This window comes from Calypte anna, chromosome Z (assembly GCF_003957555.1).
Source record: "Calypte anna isolate BGI_N300 chromosome Z, bCalAnn1_v1.p, whole genome shotgun sequence".
NCBI lineage: Eukaryota > Metazoa > Chordata > Aves > Apodiformes > Trochilidae > Calypte > Calypte anna.
This window is the reverse complement of record NC_044274.1, coordinates 15,589,339-15,606,581: the sequence shown is the minus strand read 5'-3', so window position 1 is coordinate 15,606,581 and position 17,243 is coordinate 15,589,339. Positions and strand designations below refer to the sequence as shown.

At 47.4% G+C, this 17,243-nt stretch overlaps 1 long non-coding RNA gene across 1 annotated transcript; it reads right to left on the bottom strand.

Moving 5' to 3' along the window:
- Window positions 1–3,976: 3,976 nt before the first annotated feature.
- On the bottom strand, window positions 3,977–7,807 carry LOC115599963. Its single transcript, XR_003988732.1, has 2 exons — window positions 7,529–7,807; window positions 3,977–4,331 (listed from the first exon to the last, which is right to left on the bottom strand). It is a non-coding gene; the product is annotated as an uncharacterized LOC115599963 (long non-coding RNA).
- Between the last annotated feature and the right edge of the window lie 9,436 nt (window positions 7,808–17,243).

Sequence of the window (17,243 nt, the reverse complement as noted above, 5' to 3'; positions counted from 1 at the left end):
AGCAGCTAAGGAAACTGCTGAAGAAACTGAAAGAACTGGAGACCAAGGATGAGTATACCCCTGGAAAAACCCTAGTTTTTTTCTCCAGGGAACATCCCGAACAATGGGGCACTAATCCATTTTTACCCCCTGATCTGTTCCTGTCATGATCCGAGTTATTATTTTAATATTTTGATTATGAGGAAAATGCAGCCACTACTCAGAGAAAATGCATGGAAATTGCACCCTAACGTGTTTTGAAACTTAAGCAAGTTACAAGGATTTATTTTAGAAAAGGGGAAACAAAATATCACTGTTAATAAAGGGTAAGCACGATTTGTTACTTTGGAGAGAAGAGTTGTTAAGAAAAGAAAACGAGGGAGCAATTAAGATTTTATCACCATCCCCTCTCCAATCCTGGTCTCTGGCTGGAGTGGGGGGGTTGATGTTCTCCGCTTTTCCTTTCCTCCGCTGTTGCTGTCCCGTAGCTGAAACCGAAGTCATGAGAGAAGGGGAGGGGGAAGAAGACCCGCGCTTCTCCTTTTCCTCTTGGAGTTTTTATACAGCAGAAGGGGTTCTGTCTTTTCATAAATTACTGGCACACAGACTTGCTAAAGATAACACAGTTTTTGCCATCCCAAGAACTTCTTTTTTATTTATTACTATTTTTCCGTCCATATTACCTTGCTAAATTTATTATCTTTGTCTGGGCCATGTACCAGGAGGCAACCTGATAAGCAGTCTTATCTTTAGGTGCCTGTCAAGCATGATACAAAACAGAAGCTAGTTAAGTTTGGGGAAGAAATCTGTTAATTGGGAATGTTTGGTATATTTTAAAAAGAGCAGAAAAAATACTGATTCGAGAGACATATTTTGTATTATCAAAGTGTTTACATCAGTTCCCTATTCCTGCTCCTATTTCCCTTAACCCTTTAACACTCGCTGCTCCACCTCTTCCAGATCCAACTTGGGGAGGGGAGGGTAGTGGGGGGAGTGCTAGTGTGTATCCAGTAACTAGATGGAAGGGAATTATTCAAAATGCTATAGTTGAAGGAGAAAAGGTTCCCAATATGAGTCCAATGGTTTTCCAGTGAAAACCTGTGGGGCCAGGAGGAGGAGGTCAATGGGTTGCATTAGATTGACAGAAAAATGCTCATTAATACTCTGTTAGCTCCTTCTCCACAATTGCAATTTCATCATAAATGGTGAATGCTATGTGAAAATGCAGCTGTGATTCCTAGACAGAACACCGATGCATTATACAGAGTGCAAGCACAAATGTTACTGGGTGCTTGTCCTTTTGTACGTGCAGATTTGCAGGCATGGTTTCAAACTGAAGTGTTACAACTTTCACAAGAATTGGCATATAAAGCTTTGCAAACTGTTAATGATCCTGCACAAGCAACCCCTTTCCTTTACAAATATTAAACAGAGGGAGCAGAGCCATATTCAAAATTTGTGGATCATTTATATTCAGCGATAACATCACACCTGGATTTGTCAGAAGCGATGAAGAAAACCAAACCAAACCAAACCAAACCAAAAAAATTTTTTTATATATGTCAGCATATGACAATGCTAATGAAAAAAACTAAATGTGCATTAGGACTACTCCCAAAAAGGTGCTACAGCAGCCCAATTGTTAGAAGCTGCTTAAGATAAAGATGCTTAAGATAAAGCTGCTTAAGGATCATCATCGCAATACAGTTCTCAATATTGATGTATATTGTGGCGCATGGTACACTGGTGTTTCATACAGAGATAAAAAACTTGGTTGGTAATTATACTTGCAGTTTTGGTTTGAGAGATTGTACCACTTCTTTTTGTTTTGGGGTAACTTCACCAGATTTTGGTGGCAGTGTCATTTCATTTTTGAATCTTCTAGTGGTTGTTGTTAATTTTCTTATATATTGGTGAGTAGTAAAACAAAACAAAACAAAACAAAACAAAAAACACAGTTATGAGAATGAGTATGCCTTTTTGGAGGCTGAAAGTTGCTGCGGAGAGCGAGAGCTGCTCCTGGTATGGAGAGCACTCCCACTCCTGCCCCCGCAGCCGCTTCTTGCCCCCCTGCAGACACTGTTGCTGCTCAGAAAATGAGCCCTGCTGCAGACACCACAGCAGAAAAAAAAAAAAAAGTGTGTGTGTGTGCCTTTGCTGTTTATAGGCTTGGAATTGTGTCTCTAAACAATTTTATTAGACCTTTTTGGGCTTCAATTTGGCAACCATGGAGTGTCGCGATGAGGAAGAAGGAGACGCTTAATATAAGAATCCACCAAACTCGTTTATTGTATTCCAAGTTCAGGTTAATATACTCTTGTTAATTAGCTCATACATATTGCAAAAGCTGAGCTCATGATTGGTGTATTAATTTGAAAGTTAGTTTCATTCTCTGTTACTTTTATTCACTGATACAGCCTTTTCTTCATCCTGCTTTGCTGACCACAATGTGTTGAGCAGCACGTACAAGGACACTTGTGACTCTAAGGTTGCAAACTGCTGAACTTGTACAACCTCAGCAAGTCAGAGAGCTTGCACTCTGACCCTTGCTAAGTTGTCTGCAACTTTGGTCAAGTCTGTATGCCCTTGTTCGGCTAACCAATCCTCCACAATTCCCCCGTTTTTATTTTGTATGAGAAAAATTTTTGACACAGCTTTATCAAGCATTCGTCGAATACATTGCAAAATACAGGGCAGAAGCAAAAGTAAAATCATGATAACAATACCAACATAACAAAGCATTTTAACTAAAGCCAAAAGCCATCCTGAAAGGCCAAGACCATGAAACCAGGTTGTAAAAACATCATCGAGGGGAGCTCCTTGTTGCTGAATCTGTTGTGTGTGTTGCTTCAAATAGCGAATGCTGGCGTGGATACTTTCACTGTGATCAGAGAGGTTCACGCAACACATCCCTTCGAAATCCTGACAACCATGGCCCTGGGCAAGTAACAAAAAAATCTATGGCAGCACGATTTTGCAACAAAGCATGTCTTAAGCTACTTTGGTCCATTAAAAGCTTATCTAAGATTTCAGTAGTAACATTCGCCCGCTTCTCAGACCAAGAAGCCAATTTTGCAAGGTTACTCAAGGCATTCGCTGCTGCACTGCCAGGAATAAAAATAGCTAAAGCTGCTCTAGCTGCTACACTTAAAAGCTCAACCTTATCATTACACTGTGGTGTAAGGCCAATACTACGCTTGTCACGCTGTTTTGTTAGTCTCCGCAAGTCAGCAAAGTGAGGTGCAAAAAGAGTTAGTGAGCCTAAATAACAAGGTCCACCAACTATATCATGGGGAATACCTTGCCATGCTCTATCTCCACAAATCAAGAATATTCCAGGAGGTAGAGCCTTGGCAGTATCATTGACCCAAATTAACACAGTATTATCACGGGGGTTATGAGTAGAGCCTATAGGTCGCATTTTGACAGAGCCATTGTATCCACAATACCCAGATTCATAGGTATATTCCCAAGTCTTAGAACTAACATCCTGCCAGGTAATAGGATACGGCCGAGCAGCATATTTGGGACCAAAAACTATACAGGTTGGTGTCCAATTTCCTGATACATTACTAATTTTCTGGGATCCTATTAAATTCAATTCTTGAGGGGCCCATGGAAGGGATTTCTGGAGGCCTAAAATCAGTTTTGCTGAGCAGTTTCCTAGGGAAAGGCTATTATCACAGGAGCCACTTGAAAATTGACCAATCAAAGATACATTAGACCCTGGGACTCCTATTAAGCAGGTACGAAAAGGGGTGTGTGGCAGAAGCCATTGCAATATAAAAATCAGTGGTACTGGTCATTGTGTAGTAACTTTTTCTTACATAGTGTTTCTGTGACCACCTTGTGGGCCGATCTCATTGGCCCCTCAAACATGGGGTTGAGCATGGCAAAGGGTTCACATATCCCCCGTTTTTATTTTTGCACAAGCCCATGTTTGGTTAAAAACTTGCAGTACCAATTCCCAAACAAACATAAGACAAACAACAAAACCTGCAGAACCTAAAAATACATTCAATATCATAATGCCCTTATGAAGCAATCTAAAACTACTCAGTTAACAAATCAAAACATACTGGTTAATAGGTTATTAATTGGATTTTGTTTCCCATAATCAAGTGTAAATCGACTTCGCATTCATGGCATATCTCCATTTCACACAAGCACTCATACACACGTACTCTCAAACAGAGCTCTGTTTAATATTAGGAAGGTTTGGCGTCCACTAGTGAAGAGAGTCAAAGGAGGGATAGGAGAGGCTTATCCGACGGAATCTTGTCGGGGGGCCCCTATAAGCGTCTCCAAGTCCCACTGGCTCACAGCACGATGGAGTCCTAGTTCCTTCATAGCTGCCAAATTAAAATGCAATACACGTTATCACAATCTTCACAAACATACCCTAAAAGTTAATAATAAAAGTTAGAGGCAACACGATATTGTAAAATTACCTGTCTGATACTATTAAAATCTTGTTAGCATCTGTGTTAAACTATCAAAAACTAAGTTCATCTACTTGGCAATACAACAACAAAAAAGAAAACCACAATCAACAATCAACATATAGACAAGGGATCCCATAATCAACATATAAACAGTCATGTGACTCACGACATTAATAAGTCTTTTATCAATACCTTATAGTATGAGAGGAAAGGCCTAATAGAATTGTTCAAAGACAGAACTCTGAGCTTATAAACGGCAAAGGCACCAGACACAGTTTGTCTAGTAATGCTGTAATGTGACACTGGTCCAGTTGATGCTCTCACAGTGCTTTGGGGCGTCGATCCATCAGGAGGTGTAGTAAGGCCGTGCCTTCCGTAGAGCCAAATGCTGTTGCTCAGTGAGAAACTGTCAAAGAAGCAGTTGCTGTATCAGTTAGTTGTCATGTTGGAACTAACTAGGCAATTCGAGTTCTTTTTAGTCTTACCATAGGCAGTGTTCAAGTTATAGTCATAATACAGGTTTCTCTAGTATAGTCACTGTCTTTTAGTCCTGGTAAAACAAATAGACCCTTAAGTCTGGCAGACGATGGCTCTAATAAAAGAGTTCCACATGGTTTTTCACTCATATTTTACTGGGTCAATAATGCTCGGAGGGATCTTTTGGAGTTTGCTGTTGATAGGTCCTGCCAGAGGCTTCTACTGGTTGCTGGTTGAAGGGATGTGGCTGGCTGGAGTTGTCGTGGGAGGGATGTGGAAGTGGCTGGTTGCTGGAGAGAGGTGGTTGTTTCGAGTTGTTTGGAAGGGTGCACACCAGAGCCGAAGTTGGGGTGTTCATGCTGCGGCTTCTCGCACTCTTCGATCTGTTTCCCTGGCGTGCGCCTCCCTGAGGACGGAGGAGTTGATGCTGTCGTCGCGGGGGAAGACGGGGGCTTCTCGGGGCCGCGGCAGCAGTAGCAGCGGCAAGGGGTGAGGTACAGATAGATGAGGACCAGGACCACGCTCAGGATGCAGCCCACCAGCGTGGTATAGACGGTGTTGAGGGTGTCGTGGGGACCGTGCAGGGTGAAGTTGTGCACCCGCAGCTCCACGTAGAGGGTCTCGTTGAGGACAGGACCCCCCACCCAACAGGAGTAGGTGTCGGCATCCTCGGGGCGCAGGGCTCGCAGCTGCAGGCTCCCGTTAGCCAGGAGCAGGGTGCTGCCGTTCCCGCTTTCCTCCGGTGCCTTTTCACCTCCCGGGGTCACCCAGTACCAGCTCTGCACCCCCTGCAACCGAGTGTCACAGCTCAGGGTCACCGTGTCACCCAAGTGGCCTTCCAGCACCGTTTCCTTCGCCTCGCTGCAGTTGAGGGGCTGCCGGTCGGCCAGGCTCAGGATCCCGACAGGAGCCGGGAGGGTGAGAAGCAGGCAGTGTAATTCCTCCTGGAAATCCATCACGGCGCTCAGGCGGCGGCGGTGGCCGCGGGGCACCAGCTGGAAGAGGTGACAGTTACAGGCCAGGGGGTTGGCGTGCGATTTGTGGTGGCAGCGCATACACCACACCGGGCTAGCTTGGCATTCTCGTCGCATGTGTCCAGGGGCGCCGCATCGGAAACAGCGATATTTTGTTGCTCGGTTTCGCTGAGCGGATGCAGCCGGGCTTTGCAGGGGTGCAAGAGCAGCTAACACCTGAGAGCTAGTCGCCCTCGCCTTTTCCCTTAGGCTTTCACCTAAGTCCTTAACTGCCTCTACTAACATAGCATTTGGCCCCTGAGGTACTTGTTGCGTGCACTCTAATAATTCCTCTACCGACCAAGTCCCTGGAACGATGACACTACGAGCTACAGAGTTACAATTTTGCATGGCACATTGTTTTAGTAAAGCCCCATGCATATACTCCGGAACTCCGGCTGCCTGAAGAGCGCTAGCAACTCTGTCCACAAACGACCCGAAAGGCTCTTCCCTCCCCTGCTTGATTCCCATATAAGACAGAACTCCTCCAGGCGCTTTAACACGTCTCAAGACGAGACGTGCTAAATGCATGGATTCCCTGATTTTATCTGGTCCCAACAGTGCTTGTGCCTCAGACCGACGCCACGGACCTAGACCCATTAACTCCTCAAGTGTTATTCCATACAAAGGATCGCCAGCCTGCCTCTGCACTGCCATTGACTCCTGGCAGTATGATTGCCAGTATGTATTGTATAGCAATTGCTGATGCTGAGTAAGAATCAATTTCATGATGTTCTTAATATCTTCTGGCAGAAGCAGATTACCTCCCCAGATATAATCCAACATTTGCCGAACAGGCTCACTCTGCACTCCGTTTTCACTGACAGTGGCATGTAACTGTGATAGTATTTTCCAGTCCAGATTATTAATGTTCGCCTGCATACCACCAGGTACTTGAGAATAAACTACTGGGAATGCACTGGTTAAAGAATCGGCTGCGTCCCTATCTCCCGCCTGCATAGCGTCTGCAGCAATAGTTTGCCACAACATTTGCCGTCTCATGGCAGTCATTTGCAGCTCCTCAGGCGGAAGAACAGGAGCACTATCCCTAAATGGATTTTTTGACAATTTAGAGGATTCCAAAAAAGGATTTGAAGGAGGCTCAGGAGGATCTAAAAAATTTGGTGGTGGGGCAGAACCCGACAAGGGGTTAGATGGACCCTCCGGAGTAGGAGGCACAGCAGGGGCAGACAGCAAATCACTTCCCTTTCCTAAGGGCTCAGTTGGAATATTTATGACATTGGTAGCGGGGGGTAATGGGCAATTAGGCTCTGTAACAACAACAGGAGGACTGGGCTCTCCCAGGCGCTGTGCCGCTGCACGAGCAGCCTGTTGCTCAGCCTTATGTTGTTGTAACGCATTGATAACGACCCGCCACTGTTTCCCTAATTTCTTAGCAATTTTATCATCCTCTATTGTACCTTCCCACAACTTGTCCCCAAAACGCCTCCATTCTCCTTCCTCAAAAACTGTATTGGGGTCTGCAAAGCAACCTTTGGCAACCCCTGCTGCCAGTAATCCTGGCAGTTCCTTTTTTAAATCTAATCCCTTAATTCCCCGCTTTTCTAAAAAGCTCTGGAATAATGAAAGCACCGCTTGCCTTTCCATACTTACAAAATCGTCAGCGCGCTGTTGCAGCCCTGCAAGGCTTCGGCGGTGTCGTCGACCGAGACTCTTCTATAAGGTCGCTCGGGGCACGGAGTCCAGCTCTTCTGCCTCTTGTGCTGCATCAAGATCGACCGTTACTGCATCGGACCGTGGCTTCTGGGCTCTCGCCGTTCGGTTTGTCCTTGGGCTCTCACCGCTTGGCTTTGTCCCCGGGGCTCTCGCCGTTTGGTTTTGTCCCTGGTCCCGGCCGGCCTTAGTTCCTGGTCCGGGCCATTCTTAGTCCCTGTTCGGGCGCCATTTGTCGCGATGAGGAAGAAGGAGACGCTTAATATAAGAATCCACCGAACTCGTTTATTGTATTCCAAGTTCAGGTTAATATACTCTTGTTAATTAGCTCATACATATTGCAAAAGCTGAGCTCATGATTGGTGTATTAATTTGAAAGTTAGTTTCATTCTCTGTTACTTTTATTCACTGATACAGCCTTTTCTTCATCCTGCTTTGCTGACCACAATGTGTTGAGCAGCACGTACAAGGACACTTGAGCAGCACGGACAAGGACACTTGTGACTCTAAGGTTGCAAACTGCTGAACTTGTACAACCTCAGCAAGTCAGAGAGCTTGCACTCTGACCCTTGCTAAGTTGTCTGCAACTTTGGTCAAGTCTGTATGCCCTTGTTCGGCTAACCAATCCTCCACAATGGAGGAAACCAGGACTCCATCATGCTATGACCCGGGAGGGGTCTGGGTACGCTTTTGGGGCCCCCCGATGAATTTTTGTCGGATAAGCCTCCTCTACCCCCTTGGCTCTACGTGCCAGTGGACATCTGACCTTCCTCATACTAAAAAGTTATTTAAGTCCTTCCACTGAAGTGTGAAATGTGCTTTTCGTATTGTGTTGTATTGATAACAGGCTTTTGTCAATGTTGTAATTCATGTGATCTTTTATATGTTGATATGAGATCTATATCTATATGTTGATTGTTGATTGTGCTATTCTGTTGCACTGCCAAGGAGATGAACTTAACTTCTGGTATTTTAACACAGATACTAAAAGATGTTGATAGTGTCAGACATACAGTTTTACAATATCGTGCTGCCACTGACTTTTTATTGCTAGCTTTTAGGTTATGTTTGTGAAGTCTTGGATAGAGTGTGTTTGCATAAATTTATCTGATCATTCAGAGTCAATTCACAACCAAAAATGATTGATTAAGATAACATGAAACTTAACTTCTGGTATTTTAACACAGATACTAAAAGATGTTGATAGTGTCAGACATACAGTTTTACAATATCGTGCTGCCACTGACTTTTTATTGCTAGCTTTTAGGTTATGTTTGTGAAGACTTGGATAGAGTGTGTTTGCATAAATTTATCTGATCATTCAGAGTCAATTCACAACCAAAAATGATTGATTAAGATAACATGAAAAAATTAACTGTTGCATATATTGGGTTAAATGAATGGTTAAATCATTTAAGGATATGGGGATAGCTTAGAGATTTAATTAGACAAGGTTTATCAATTATATTTGTTATTACCAATTTTAAACATTAAAAAAAAAGATTTAAAAAAATTAAAAAAAAAACAGAGAGAGAAGAGAAGAAAAGAAAAGGGCAGAGCGCGATGTCAAGACATCGCTGGAGTGGACCCGGGACAGATCATTTTGCCCCTTATGCAGGACCATTTGGTTTGGCTACTGCGAACTTCACCAGACCTGCAAATAGCCTTGGCACAGTCTGGTGGGCAAGTAACGAATTCTTACCCCTCATAGCGCTTGTTACCACCTTTATCTAACATGCAGTGGGAGTCATGTAGTTTTTTGTCTGACAGTCCGGTGGACGGCATAATGGTCTTTACGGATGCTGGAAGAAAATCCCATAAAGCTGTTGTTACTTGGGAGGAGACGCCTGGGCAATGGAAAGAACATTTAATTCAAGGGAAGTTATTTGACTCTTTGCAAACCCTTGAACTTACCGTGGTTATTTGGGTTTTTGAAATGTGGAATAATACTGCTGTAAATATAGTCTCTGATTCACTTCATGTAGTAGGTATTGTTTTGAGAATGTATCGTGCCATTTTGAAGGAAATTTCAAATAAGCATTTGTATTTCTTATTGCAGAAGTTATTAAGACTCTTAGCAGAAAGAGAACATCCTTATTTTATCACTCATATCCGGAGTCATCTTAGTGACCGAGGTTTGGCTATCGGTAATAACCAAGCTGACCATTTAGTTGCACCAATGTGCACTGGTCCTTCTGTTGATGTTTTTTCACAAGCTCGACAATCTCATGCATTTTTTCATCAATCTGCTAAAGTGCTAGCAAAGCAATTTCATTTACCTCTGGGGGATGCCCAGGGAATTGTGAAATCTTGTCCTGATTGCCAAAAGGTTGATCTTGGTATTGGGATGGAAGTCAATCCTAAAGGTTTAAAATCCTTGGAACTGTGGCAAATGTATGTCACTCATGTGACAGTTTGGACGCTTAAAATATGTGCCTGTTGTTATAGATACTTTTTCTATGGCCGTTTGGGCCTCTGCTCAGACTGGTGAGGCAATGAAACATGTTTTCAGACATCTATATGTATCCTTTGCTGTTCTTGGAGTACCTCAGTCTATTAAGACGGACAATGGCCCCGCTTATTCTTCTGCTTGTTTTCGGCAGTTTTGTGGACAATGGGGTATTCGACATGTTACTGGTATTCCTCATAACCCGACGGGTCAAGCAATAGTGGAATGTTGCCGTTCGGTACTAAAGACCCTCCCTGAAAGACAAAAAAGGGGGGAGGAAGGGAGTCCTCCTCAGGACCGGTTAAGTAAGGCTGTGTATGTCATGAACTATTTACGCCTTACAGGAGAACATACAGAACCTCCAATACTGATTCACCAAAAAGCTTTTGCAGACTTTGCTTCGGAACCTTCCCACAAAATTTTGGTGGAATTCAAGAATTCCATCACTGGACAATGGGAAGGGCCGGCAGAGGTGAAACTGACTGGTCGAGGTTATATGTGCTTACTTACAGGTACTGTAGTGCGTTGGGTACCAAGGAGATGGATTTGACCGTGGAAACAAATGCCTTTAAATGTGGATTCACAGTGATAATATTTCTGATACAAGTATTTGGTTTGGGAGATTGTACTGATTTATTTTATTTCAGGCTGATTCCACCAGATTTTAGTAGTAATAGTGTTTTGGTTTTTAAAGTTTTTGGTAGGTGTTGTTAAATTTTTCTCATATATTGGTAAGGAGTACGATAGATTCATGAGAATGTTTTTCAGAGGCTGAGAAGTGCTGCGGAGAGAAAGAAACTTTCCCCCCCTGCCTCTTTCCCCTGCGGCTGCTTTTCAACCCCCCTTCGTGTGGCTGGTGATCGCTGCCAGCAAGCTTGCTACAGCTGCAGGTGCTGCCTCTGCCCCCGCAGATACCGTAGCTGTGAACCCTGTTGGGAGGGGGGAGGAAAGGACATGACAAAGCGTCATTTGGGAAAAAAAAAAAAAAAAAAAAAAAAAAAAGCAGCAGAAGAAGTTTAATGCCTTCTGAAAGGTATGAAGCAGAAGTGGGAAATATTTTTACATTGTTCTGGGTACCAAATGTTCAGGCCTGAATCTTGGTAGGCAATAACTTGAGGGTTACCTGCTACTCATGAAAGCTAGTGATATTTTCTTTTCTTTGAAAGGAGATTTTAGCTATCCATGAAATAGAATCTTTTTAATGTGTTAAGCCATATAAAAAGATGAAAACATTTACATATAAAAAATAATTTAACTTCAATTAGGTAGTGTCACTGATCTGCTTTTATGCAAACTCAAGTTTTTAAAACAACCTACTTTGATGGGCACATTGATTATAATTTGATCTATTATTTAAGAGAAGAGTTTAAAAGATGCTCAAAGCTGCACTGCAAAATACTGGATACTGCGCAGGGGAGTGGTGTGATAGAAAGAAATTTCTTCAAGTTTAGTTTGAAACCGTTAGAATACATGATTCGATAAAAAAACTTTCTTCATTTAACTAAAAAAAAAAAAATCAGGAAAGAAAAAGGAAGAGCGTATACCCTTATAAGAAGAAAAAAGAGAGTGACCTCATGATGAGAGTACTAATAAGTTATCAAAACCAATTTTCATCAAACTGGTCAATGCAACAATTGGGCCGAGAATATAAGGAAAAGCTTGAAATTTGGGTTTCTAGCTGCTTCATTTGTATCACACATAGCAACAGGAAAAGCCTTTGGTAAGAATTGATAAAATCATAAAATACACCACTTAGCTTGTTAGCTTACAGATTTCATTAGGCAAGGCTTATCAGTTATATATGTTATAATTGCTTTTATATTACTAAAATGTTATTATTGCTTTTATATTAGTATATATGTTATGATTACTTTAGCATTATTGGTTTGTTATTGCTTTTCCATTATTAGTATGCTGTTTATGAAAATATATCATTAGCATGTTATCTTACATAATGAAATAACTCAGAATTGCTCAAAAAACAGAAAGGGGAATATGTTGGGGAAACAGTTCAGAAATAGGTTGTGAGCAATCCTGACTTATTGCAGCTTAGGCCACATTGGGTTAATGGTTATTGAGGCCTAGCTAGAGGTTTCTAAAAATGAGCTAATGGGAAAGAGATAATTTAATTGGCGACAGAAGAGGAAAATAATTATGTGAGAAAAGTGGTTCCCTGAGAATGGAATATGTAATTGGAATACAAAGCCACCTGCATAATCATGGAGTAAAAAAAGGCTCCTCTATATAAGTGAGTGCAAATCGTTAATAAAGGATTACACACAATCATACTGATGTGTACATGGAATCCTAAAGCTTCCACAGACTTTGGTTCCCACAGACTCTGGGGTAGGCTCTGGACTGGCTCCAAGGCCCTGACCTGGCAGCCATCCTGGCCCGAGCTGGCAGGTCTGTGGCGCTGGTCGCATGAGGCAGAGGCATCCAAGAGTACGGGCTGGGGCATCTGGCTTGTGCTGCCAGCAGAGGAAAAGGAGCCCTGCCCTGGGTGGCCAGGCTCTGCCTGCAGCTGTTGAGACCCCACCTCTGAGACCTTCTTTGGACACTCTTGAGCCCCAGCATGGACATTAGCGTCCTGACTCTGGGGTAAGCTCAGGACTGCCTCCAGGGCCCTGACCTGGCAGCCATCCTGGCCCGAGCTGGCAGGTCTGTGGCGCTGGTGGCGTCAGGGATCCCACCGCCTCCTTTCTGCAGCAAGACGTTGAGCTCTCTGTTGTCTGTAGAGCTCAACATTGTCTATCTCATATCCATAGAGTCCTAGCTCTTGGAAAATGCAGGCGAAAGGCCCCCGGCAGAGGGGGCAGGTGGAATGTCTGAAGGCCCACTCCATAATGCACTCAAAACAGAAAGAGTGGAAGCACCCACTGGCGCAGGATCGGTTTCTGACTGTTTCCTGGCAGATGGAGCACATGTCCTCAGAGACATACGATGGCATGGCCTGGGGCACCTGGCTGGAGCTAAAAGCAAAAGAAGTGCTGTCCTGGGCTGCCAGCTCCTCCTGGGTGGCCAAGTCTGCTTGGGCTGCCAGGTTGCCATGCTTTGCTTGGCCGTTGGCTGCGCGATCCTGGCCTGCAAGACGCTCCTGCTCTGTCAGAACCTCCTGGCCTGATGGGTTCGGATGGTTTGCCTGGCCCCAACCTGCCGTTTCCTGGACTGCCGGGGCCTCATCCTCTGCCACCTCCTGCTGCAAACAGAAGGGATAGAAAGCTCATCACCTGTCCTGGGGATACAACCTGCAGGAAGCAGCAAAGCTGATGGGCAGAAGCACTGAAGAGGTGCCAGCTCTGCACCCTGCTCTAAGGGGAAGTGTCCCTGCCCATGGCATGGCAGGAGCTTGGGACTGGGTGAGCTTTAAGATCCTTCTGAAGCCAAACCATTTCACACTTCTATAATTCTATGACTCTACGACTGGCCTCTCCAACACGAGCGGGAGGGACTGGGAAGGCAGGAAAGCATTTCCAAGCAAGCACAGCACAAGGGTGGGTGTAAAGCAGGTCAGAACCAGCACCTTGTGCCCTGCCGGGGTTCCCATCCAGCAGATCCTCTCTGCCAGCGTCCACGTGTCCCTCAGCAGCTGCCCAGGCACCACCTCTAGGGTCTCGTCTGCCCTCGGCTCATCTCGCTTCGCCACAGGTGATTGCATCGATCTCTTCTCCTGGAGTTTGCCAGGATGTTATCTTCAGGGCTCGGAGCTCGGTCCTCAGTCCTCCTCCCCCTCCTCCGCAGATCCCGCTGGGCTGCCTGCCTTCTGGGGCTGCGGGACCTGCCCCGGGACTGGCTCTTTCTCCCGTGCTGTTGCCTTGAGGAATTCCGCCCTGCTCACCGGTGCCGCTCGCTCCTCCCCAAGGAGGCCGGCCTGTCCCGTTCTGGCCTAGTAGATCTTCCCTGGAGGGGAGCAGCACCTCGAGCCCTGCTCTGCTGCTCTGCTGCTGCCGCCGCCTGCCTGGGGAGTGCTGAGCCTGTCTGCGGCCACGGAGATCCCACCTCTGGGACCTTCCTGGGATCCTTTCTTGGGCTCCGGCATGGCCAGCGACCTGCCTCAAGGGGGACCTGCTCTGGACCCTCTTCTGGGCCCCGAAGTGGCCATTGAGGGACTGGGCAGGAGGAGTGTCCCAGACCCTCTCTTGCGCCCCAGCATGGCCATCGAGCTGCCACAAAGGGACCCCCTCTGGACTCTCGCTCTGGTCCCAATGTGGCCACTGAGTTGATGCCAGGTGGACGTGCCTTGGACCCCGTCTTAGGCCCTGGCATGTCTGTCCGGCTGCTGCAAAAGGGATCTTCCCTTGACCCTCTCTTGGGCTTCAGCGTTGCTATCAATGTACCCCCTATGGGATGGCTGTGACAGACTCTCCCGGGATCCGGTCGGGACACCACATTGGTCCCAGATGTCAGGTCCTCGGGGCAGGTGGCCAAAGGGCTGCTGCTGCTCCCTTTCTAGAGCATTACGTTGAGCTTGCTCTCATCTGAAAGGCTAAACATCATGCATCTCTTATTGGTGTGGTCCCAGCTCACCGAATATACAGCAAAAAGACACATGGCAGATGGGAGAGGTGGAATTGGTGAGGGCCCACTCCCAAATGCACTGAAAACAGAAAGAGTGCCAGCACCTGCTCGCACAGGCTAGGTTCCTGATGGAGCCCCTGAAGAATGGGCAAATCTTGTCAGAGGCATCCAAGAGCACAGGCTGGGGCATCTGGCTTGTGCTGCCAGCAGAGGAAAAAGAGCCCTGCCCTGGGTGGCCAGGCTCTGCCTGCGGCTGTTGAGACCCCACCTCTGAGACCTTCTTTGGGCACTCTTGAGCCCCAGCATGGACATTAGCGTCCTGACTCTGGGGTAAGCTCAGGACTGCCTCCAGGGCCCTGACCTGGCAGCCATCCTGGCCCGAGCTGGCAGGTCTGTGGCGCTGGTGGCGTGAGGCAGAGGCGTCCAAGAGTACGAGCTGGGGCATCTGGCTTGTGCTGCCAGCAGAGGAAAAGGAGCCCTGCCCTGGGTGGCCAGGCTCTGCCTGCGGCTGTTGAGACCCCACCTCTGAGACCTTCTTTGGACACTCTTGAGCCCCAGCATGGACATTAGCGTCCTGACTCTGGGGTAAGCTCAGGACTGCCTCCAGGGCCCTGACCTGCCAGCCATCTTGGCCCGAGCTGGCAGGTCTGTGGCGCTGGTGGCGTCAGGGATCCCACCGCCTCCTTTCTGCAGCAAGATGTTGAGCTCTCTGTTGTCTGTAGAGCTCAACATTGTCTATCTCATATCCATAGAGTCCTAGCTCTTGGAAAATGCAGGCGAAAGGCCCCCGGCAGAGGGGGCAGGTGGAATGTCTGAAGGCCCACTCCATAATGCACTCAAAACAGAAAGAGTGGAAGCACCCACTGGCGCAGGATCGGTTTCTGACTGTTTCCTGGCAGATGGAGCACATGTCCTCAGAGACATACGATGGCATGGCCTGGGGCACCTGGCTGGAGCTAAAAGCAAAAGAAGTGCTGTCCTGGGCTGCCAGCTCCTCCTGGGTGGCCAAGTCTGCTTGGGCTGCCAGGTTGCCATGCTTTGCTTGGCCGTTGGCTGCGCGATCCTGGCCTGCAAGACGCTCCTGCTCTGTCAGAACCTCCTGGCCTGATGGGTTCGGATGGTTTGCCTGGCCCCAACCTGCCGTTTCCTGGACTGCCGGGGCCTCATCCTCTGCCACCTCCTGCTGCAAACAGAAGGGATAGAAAGCTCATCACCTGTCCTGGGGATACAACCTGCAGGAAGCAGCAAAGCTGATGGGCAGAAGCACTGAAGAGGTGCCAGCTCTGCACCCTGCTCTAAGGGGAAGTGTCCCTGCCCATGGCATGGCAGGAGCTTGGGACTGGGTGAGCTTTAAGATCCTTCTGAAGCCAAACCATTTCACACTTCTATAATTCTATGACTCTACGACTGGCCTCTCCAACACGAGCGGGAGGGACTGGGAAGGCAGGAAAGCATTTCCAAGCAAGCACAGCACAAGGGTGGGTGTAAAGCAGGTCAGAACCAGCACCTTGTGCCCTGCCGGGGTTCCCATCCAGCAGATCCTCTCTGCCAGCGTCCACGTGTCCCTCAGCAGCTGCCCAGGCACCACCTCTAGGGTCTCGTCTGCCCTCGGCTCATCTCGCTTCGCCACAGGTGATTGCATCGATCTCTTCTCCTGGAGTTTGCCAGGATGTTATCTTCAGGGCTCGGAGCTCGGTCCTCAGTCCTCCTCCCCCTCCTCCGCAGATCCCGCTGGGCTGCCTGCCTTCTGGGGCTGCGGGACCTGCCCCGGGACTGGCTCTTTCTCCCGTGCTGTTGCCTTGAGGAATTCCGCCCTGCTCACCGGTGCCGCTCGCTCCTCCCCAAGGAGGCCGGCCTGTCCCGTTCTGGCCTAGTAGATCTTCCCTGGAGGGGAGCAGCACCTCGAGCCCTGCTCTGCTGCTCTGCTGCTGCCGCCGCCTGCCTGGGGAGTGCTGAGCCTGTCTGCGGCCACGGAGATCCCACCTCTGGGACCTTCCTGGGATCCTTTCTTGGGCTCCGGCATGGCCAGCGACCTGCCTCAAGGGGGACCTGCTCTGGACCCTCTTCTGGGCCCCGAAGTGGCCATTGAGGGACTGGGCAGGAGGAGTGTCCCAGACCCTCTCTTGCGCCCCAGCATGGCCATCGAGCTGCCACAAAGGGACCCCCTCTGGACTCTCGCTCTGGTCCCAATGTGGCCACTGAGTTGATGCCAGGTGGACGTGCCTTGGACCCCGTCTTAGGCCCTGGCATGTCTGTCCGGCTGCTGCAAAAGGGATCTTCCCTTGACCCTCTCTTGGGCTTCAGCGTTGCTATCAATGTACCCCCTATGGGATGGCTGTGACAGACTCTCCCGGGATCCGGTCGGGACACCACATTGGTCCCAGATGTCAGGTCCTCGGGGCAGGTGGCCAAAGGGCTGCTGCTGCTCCCTTTCTAGAGCATTACGTTGAGCTTGCTCTCATCTGAAAGGCTAAACATCATGCATCTCTTATTGGTGTGGTCCCAGCTCACCGAATATACAGCAAAAAGACACATGGCAGATGGGAGAGGTGGAATTGGTGAGGGCCCACTCCCAAATGCACTGAAAACAGAAAGAGTGCCAGCACCTGCTCGCACAGGCTAGGTTCCTGATGGAGCCCCTGAAGACTGGGCAAATCTTGTCAGAGGCATCCAAGAGCACAGGCTGGG